The following is a 7,130-nucleotide window of genomic DNA, read 5'->3' as shown; positions in this document are numbered from 1 at the left end:
CGAGCAACGGAAGATTTTTGTTAATTTCGATTTCTGCATCGCTGTCGTGATTTGGCAGCATTTCGTCATCCCGCTTTTTCGTGTTTCGTTAGTTTGCATTCTTTTGTTTTCGCTTTGTTTCTTTCCTAAAACACAAAAAGACCAAAAATATTTCTGTTGTTTCTCTTCACCATTTGTTTATTTGGTTCCTTGCTCTTAGTTTACTTTATTTGCTATCGTTGGTTTGTTATGAGAAAACCCAAAAAGATTTTGCTTTGTTTGCTTGTTTTCTTTCGTTCTTGTTTCCAATTCGAAAACACCAAAAATATTTGCTGTTCTTCTTTGGTTTGTAAAGTTCATCATGAGTTCAATGGTCTTCGGTGGCTGGAGCGTGGTTTTCATTTCATATTATCCAAGCTACACAAGTGAAAAGGCAATAATGACGATCTACGACAATCTGATTGTGGTAAGAGGCTGGTATGAACTCTATTTGTTTTCATTTTTGTACATATACTCATCCATGTGAGCATGCTTAGCTGGTTCATGTGAGGTATATGTTATGTGAGAAAGTCTAGTAGTTCATGATCTCTCATGTTTAGCTCCAATTTATTAATATGAGTAGCATGTCATGGATGTTCGCTTGCATTGTTTTATTCATAAGTAAGTATGGCATTGTGGTATCCTCCTCTCGAATAATTCATTTATATCGACTTGGCACATGCTCACGCATGCATATGACTGAACAAAAAGTCAATTAAGCCTCGATGATTTATATTGCTCCAGCAGTTCTTGTATCACTTTTATGCCTCTCGTTAATTTATTTTGCCGCAAGCATGATTATGACAAGCTATCGCTCTCTTGATTTGTCGCTCCCTAGTCTTTTGCTAGCCTTCACTTGTACCGAGCGGGAACGCCGCTCGTGCTTCCAAACACCTGAAAACCAAGTTGTTCCAAAGTGTCCACCATAAATACCTATGCATGGCATTTCAAACCATTCCAAGTAAATTCTCATGCGCTACCTTTAAAACTTTCAAAATGCTTCTCAATTTGTGTTAATGTTTCATAGCTCATGAGGAAGTATGTGGTGTTTAGCTTTCAACCTTGTCATTTACTTTTGACGGACTCTCATATGGACTAGTGGCACATCCGCTTATCCAATAATTTTGCAAAAAGAGCTGGCAATGGGATTCCCGATCCCGAATTAATTAACTTAAATAGACACTCCTCCATGGTTTGTGATTGTTGGACGGCACCCGAAGGATTCGGTTAGCCATGGCTTGAGTAAGCAAAGGTTGGGGGGAGTGTCATCATCATAATAAAACTTAAATAAAAAAGGTACTCCTTCATGGTATGTGATTGTTGGCAGGCACCCGAGGATTCGGTTAGCCATGGTTTGTGTAAGAAAGGTTGAAAGGAGTGCCACATAAACATGCAAATAAAATGGGAGCCGCTCTTGTGAGTCCGGTTGATGAGGTAGTTAGTGTACCCATTATCATTCGTTGACAACAACAAAAACCTCTCAAAATAATTTTACTCCTGCTTTGCAAATGAAAAGCTCTAGCGCATGTTAATCCCTGCTTCCCTCTGCGAAGGGTCAATCTTTTACTTTTATGTTGTGTCTCCATTCTTTCTTTGAGCACTATCTTGAGAGCACAACTGTCATTCTTAGTATGATATGCTTGTCTCAAAATATGATTGATTGTGGTATGACTTTGATGCTTTTATCTTTGACAATCACTACTTCTAGTCTTTCTATGAACCCCAGAGGTGCCTCGGCATTTATGTTTTGCCGATCAAATACGGGCAAGCGAGATACCACTTTACCATATTCTCTTATGAACATTGCAATCCTGCTTATATACATGATTCATGATGCTTATTATTAATTGTTGGTACCTCTCCATGATTGACATAACTCGTTGGATGATCTTATTTGCATGTGTCTCATTATGAACTGCTTAAGTATTAGCCATAGCATGAGAATATATACATCATATGAGCAAATGTGTTCGTGAAAGTTCTTTTATCGCTCAGCTTGTTAATCGAATTGCTTGAGGACAAGCAATAAGCTAAGCTTGGGGGAGTTGATACGTCCAAAACGTATCTACTTTCCCGAACACTTTTGCTATTGTTTTGCCTCTAATTTGTGTATTTTGGATACAACTAACACGGACTAACGTTGTTTTCAGCAGAACCGCTCCGGTGTCTCGTTTTTGTGCGTAAATCCAACTTTCGGGAAAATCCTCGGAATTTATGCAAGGCCCTATTTTACCGGAATACCGACGGAGCCGTAAGGGCAAGAGAGGTGGAGGCCCGAGGGCCCCACACCATAAGGCGGCGCGGCCTAGGGGGCCCGCGCGGCCCTATGGTGTGGCCCCTCGGCTGGCCTCCGACGCCCCTTCGGACTACTTATCGGGTTCGACCTAAAAGGCACGGGGAGAGGTCGAAATCGCCGTAAACCCTCCGGAGAGCCGCCACATCGCGAAACTCCGTCGCGGGAGCCGAAGTCTCCGTTCGGCACTCCGCCGGACGGGGAATTGGAGGAGATCATCACCGCCATCACCGCCAACGCCTCTCCATCGACCAGCCATGTTTCCCCCATCCATGTGTGAGTAATTCCCCGCTGTAGGCTGAAGGGGATGGTAGGGATTGGATGAGATTGGTCATGTAATAGTCATAAGATTGTTAGGGCATAGTGCCTAGTATCCGTAGATGTCACTTTTATGATATTGTTGCAACTTGTTATGCTTAATGCTTGTCACTAGGGCCTGAGTGCCATGATCTCAGATCTTAACATGTTATTGATTCATGAAGATATTCGTTGTTTATGATCTTACTCGCAAGTTGTATACACATGTCGCTGTCCGGAACCAATGGCCCCGAAGTGACGAAATCGGGACAACCGGAGGGAATGGTAGCGATGTGAGGATCACATGTGTTCACGGAGTGTTAATGCTTTGCTCCGGTACTCTATTAAAAGGAGTACCTTAATATCCAGTAGTTTCCCTAGAGGCCTGATACGTCTCCAACGTATCGATAATTTCTTATGTTCCATGCTACTTTATTGATGATACCTACATGTTTTATGCACATTATATGTCATATTTATGCATTTTCTGGAACTAACCTATTAACAAGATGCCGAAGAGCCAGTTGCTGTTTTCTGCTGTTTTTGGTTTCAGAAATCCTAGTAAGGAAATATATTCTCGGAATTGGACGAAATCTTCGCCCAGGGTCCTATTTTTGCACGGAGCTTCTAGAAGACCGAAGAGGGAAGGAAGTGGGGCCACGAGGGGCCGTCACCATAGGGCGGCGCGGCCCAGGCCCTGGCCGCGCCGACCTGTGGTGTGGGGCCCTCGTGTGGCCCCTGCGTTGCCCTTCCGCCTACTTAAAGCCCCCGTCGCGAAAACCCCAGTACCGAGAGCCACGATACGGAAAACCTTCCAGAGACGCCGCCGCCGCGAATCCCATCTCGGGGATTCAGGAGATCGCCTCCGGCACCCCGCCGGAGAGGGGATTCATCTCCCGGAGGACTCTTCATCGCCATGATCGCCTCCGGAGTGATGAGTGAGTAGTTCACCCCTGGACCATGGGTCCATAGCAAGTAGCTAGATGGTCGTCTTCTCCTTGTTGTGCTTCATTGTTGGATCTTGTGAGCTGCCTAACATGATCAAGATCATCTATCTGTAATACTATATGTTGTGTTTGTCGGGATCCGATGGATAGAGAATACTATGTTATGGTGATTATCAATCTATTGTTTATGTGTTGTTTATGATCTTGCATGCTCTCCTTTATTAGTAGAGGCTCTGGCCAAGTTTTTGCTCTTAACTCCAAGAGGGAGTATTTATGCTCGATAGTGGGTTCATGCCTTCATTGACACCGGGACGAGTGACGTAAAGTTCTAAGGTTGTGATGTGCTCGTTGCCACTAGGGATAAAACATTGATTCTATGTCTAAGGATGTAGTTGTCGATTACATTACGCACCATACTTAATGCAATTGTCTGTTGCTTAGCAACTTAATACCGAATGGGGTTCGGATGATAACCTGAAGGTGGACTTTTTAGGCATAGATGCAGTTGGATGGCGGTCTATGTACTTTGTCGTAATGCCCAATTAAATCTCACTATATTTATCATATCATGTACATGCATTGTTATGCCCTTCTCTATTTGTCAATTGCCCGACTGTAATTTGTTCACCCAACATGCTTTTATTTTATGGGAGAGACACCTCTAGTGAACTGTGGACCCCGATCCTATTCTTTACATAGCATACAATCTACTGCAATTGTGTTTTACTGTTTTCTTGCAAACAATCATCTTCCACTCGATACGCTTAATCCTTTGTTACAGCAAGCCGGTGAGATTGACAACCTCACTGTTTCGTTGGGGCAAAGTACTTTGGTTTTGTTGTGCAGATTCCACGTTGGCGCCGGAATCCCCGTTGTTGCGCCGCATCACATTTCGCCACCATCAACCTTCAACGTGCTTCTTGGCTCCTACTGGTTCGATTAAACCTTGGTTTCATACTGAGGGAAACTTGCCACTGTGCGCATCATACCTTCCTCTTGGGGTTCCCAACGGACGTGTACATCTACGCGCATCATGCAAAATTTCTGGCGCCGTTGCCGGGGAGATCAAGACACGCTGCAAGGGGAGTCTCCACTTCTCAATCTCTTTACTTTGTTTTTGTCTTGCTTTATTTTATTTACTACTTTGTTTGCTGCACCTAAACAAAACACACAAAAATTAGTTGCTAGTTTTACTTTATTTACTCGTCTTGCTCTCTATATCAAAAACACAAAAAAATTAGTTACTTGCATTTACTTTATCTAGTTTGTTTTATTTACCGTTGCTAAAATGAATACCCCTGAAAATACTAAGTTGTGTGACTTCACAAACGCAAATAATAATGATTTCCTATGCACACCTATTGCTCCACCTGCTACTATAGCAGAATTCTTTGAAATTAAACCTGCTTTACTGAATTTGGTTATGAGAGATCAATTTTCTGGTGTTAGTTCTGATGATGCTGCTGCCCATCTCAATAATTTTGTTGAACTTTGTGAAATGCAAAAGTATAAGGATATAGATGGTGATATTATTAAATTGAAAATATTTCCTTTCTCATTAAGAGGAAGAGCTAAAGATTGGTTGCTATCTTTGCCTAAGAATAGTATTGATTCATGGACTAAATGTAAGGATGCTTTTATTGGTAGATATTATCCTCCCGCTAAAATTATATCTTTGAGAAGTAGCATAATGAATTTTAAGCAATTAGATACTGAACATGTTGCTCAAGCATGGGAGAGAATGAAAACTTTGGTAAAGAATTGCCCAACCCATGGACTCGACTACTTGGATGATCATCCAAACCTTCTATGCAGGACTAAATTTTTCTTCGCGGAATTTATTGGATTCAGCTGCTGGAGGTACCTTTATGTCCATCACATTGGGGGCGGCTACAAAACTTCTTGATGATATGATGATAAATTACTTCCGAATGGCACACGGAAAGAGCTCCACAAGGTAAGAAGGTAAATTCTGTTGAAGAAACCTCTTCCTTGAGTGATAAGATTGATGTGATTATGTCTATGCTTGTGAATGGTAGATCTAATGTTGATCCAAATAATGTTCCTTTAGCTTCATTGGTTGCTCAAGAAGAAAATGTTGATGTGAATTTCATTAAAAATAATAATTTCAACAACAATGCTTATAGGAACAACTCTGGTAATAACTATAGGCCATATCCTTCTCCTAATGGTAATGGTTATGGTAATTCTTATGGGAATTCTTACAACAATAATAGGAGTGTACCCTCTGGTCTTGAAGCTATGCTTAAAGAATTTATTAGTACACAAACTGCTTTTAACAAATCTGTTGAGGAAAAGCTTGATAAAATTGATACTATTGCTTCTAGAGTTGATAGACTTGCCTCTGACGTTAATCTTTTAAATTTGAAAGTTATGCCTAATAATGATATTGATAACAAGATTACTACTACAGCAAATGCCATCCAAGTTAGAATTGATGAGAATATAAGATTAATGGCTGAACTGCGTGCTAGGTGGGATAGAGAAGAAAATGAAAAACTAGCTAAAGAGAATAATGTAGCTAAAGTTTGGACTATTACCACCACTAGTAATGCTAATTCTTCACATGTTGCTGCACCTCCTACTATCAATGGTAAAATAATTGGTGTTGGCAATGTTTCTACTCCTAGTGCAAAGCGTACAAAACTGCCTGAAATTGCTAAAACTGCTTGAAACCGCTTGTGATAAAACTGCTGAAATTTTTTCCAACCTTGGGAACAATGATCCCATTGCTGTAGCTCATAATGATTTAGATTTTGATGATTGCCACATCTCTGAAGTTATAAAGTTCTTACAAAAACTTGCTAAAAGTCCTAATGCTAGTGCTATAAATTTAGCCTTTACAAAACATATTACAAATGCTCTCATAAAAGCTAGAGAAGAGAAACTAAAACTTGAAACTTCTATTCCTAAAAAGTTAGAAGATGGTTGGGAGCCCATAATTAAAATGAAATTCAATGACTTTCAATGTAATGCTTTATGTGATCTTGGTGCAAGTATTTCCGTTATGCCTAAAAAGATTTATGATATGCTTGACTTGCCACCATTGAAGAATTGTTATTTGGATGTTAATCTTGCCGATAATGTTAAAAAGAAACCTTTGGGGAGGATTGATAATGTGCGCATCACGGTTAACAATAACCTTGTCCCCGTTGATTTTGTTGTCTTGGATATCGAATGCAATGCATCTTGTCCTATTGTGTTGGGAAGACCTTTTCTTCGAACTGTTGGTGCTGTTATTGATATGAGGGAAGGTAATATTAAATATCAATTTCCTCTCAAGAAAGGTATGGAACACTTCCCTAGAAAGAGAATAAAGTTGACTTTTGATTCTATTATTAGAACAAGTTATGATATTGATGCTTCTACTCTCGATGTTACTTGATTTGCACTTTCTGCGCCTAGCTGAAAGGCGTTAAAGAAAAGCGCTTATGGGAGACAACCCATGTTTTTACTACAGCAATTTTTTGTTTTGTTGAGTCTTGGAAGTTGTTTACTACTGTAGCAACCTCTCCTTATCATGTTTTTGTGCCAAGTAAAGTTTCTATGTTATA

This window comes from Lolium rigidum, chromosome 6 (genome assembly GCF_022539505.1).
Source record: "Lolium rigidum isolate FL_2022 chromosome 6, APGP_CSIRO_Lrig_0.1, whole genome shotgun sequence".
NCBI classification, from domain to species: domain Eukaryota; kingdom Viridiplantae; phylum Streptophyta; class Magnoliopsida; order Poales; family Poaceae; genus Lolium; species Lolium rigidum.
Note: the sequence above shows the minus strand (reverse complement) of the source record.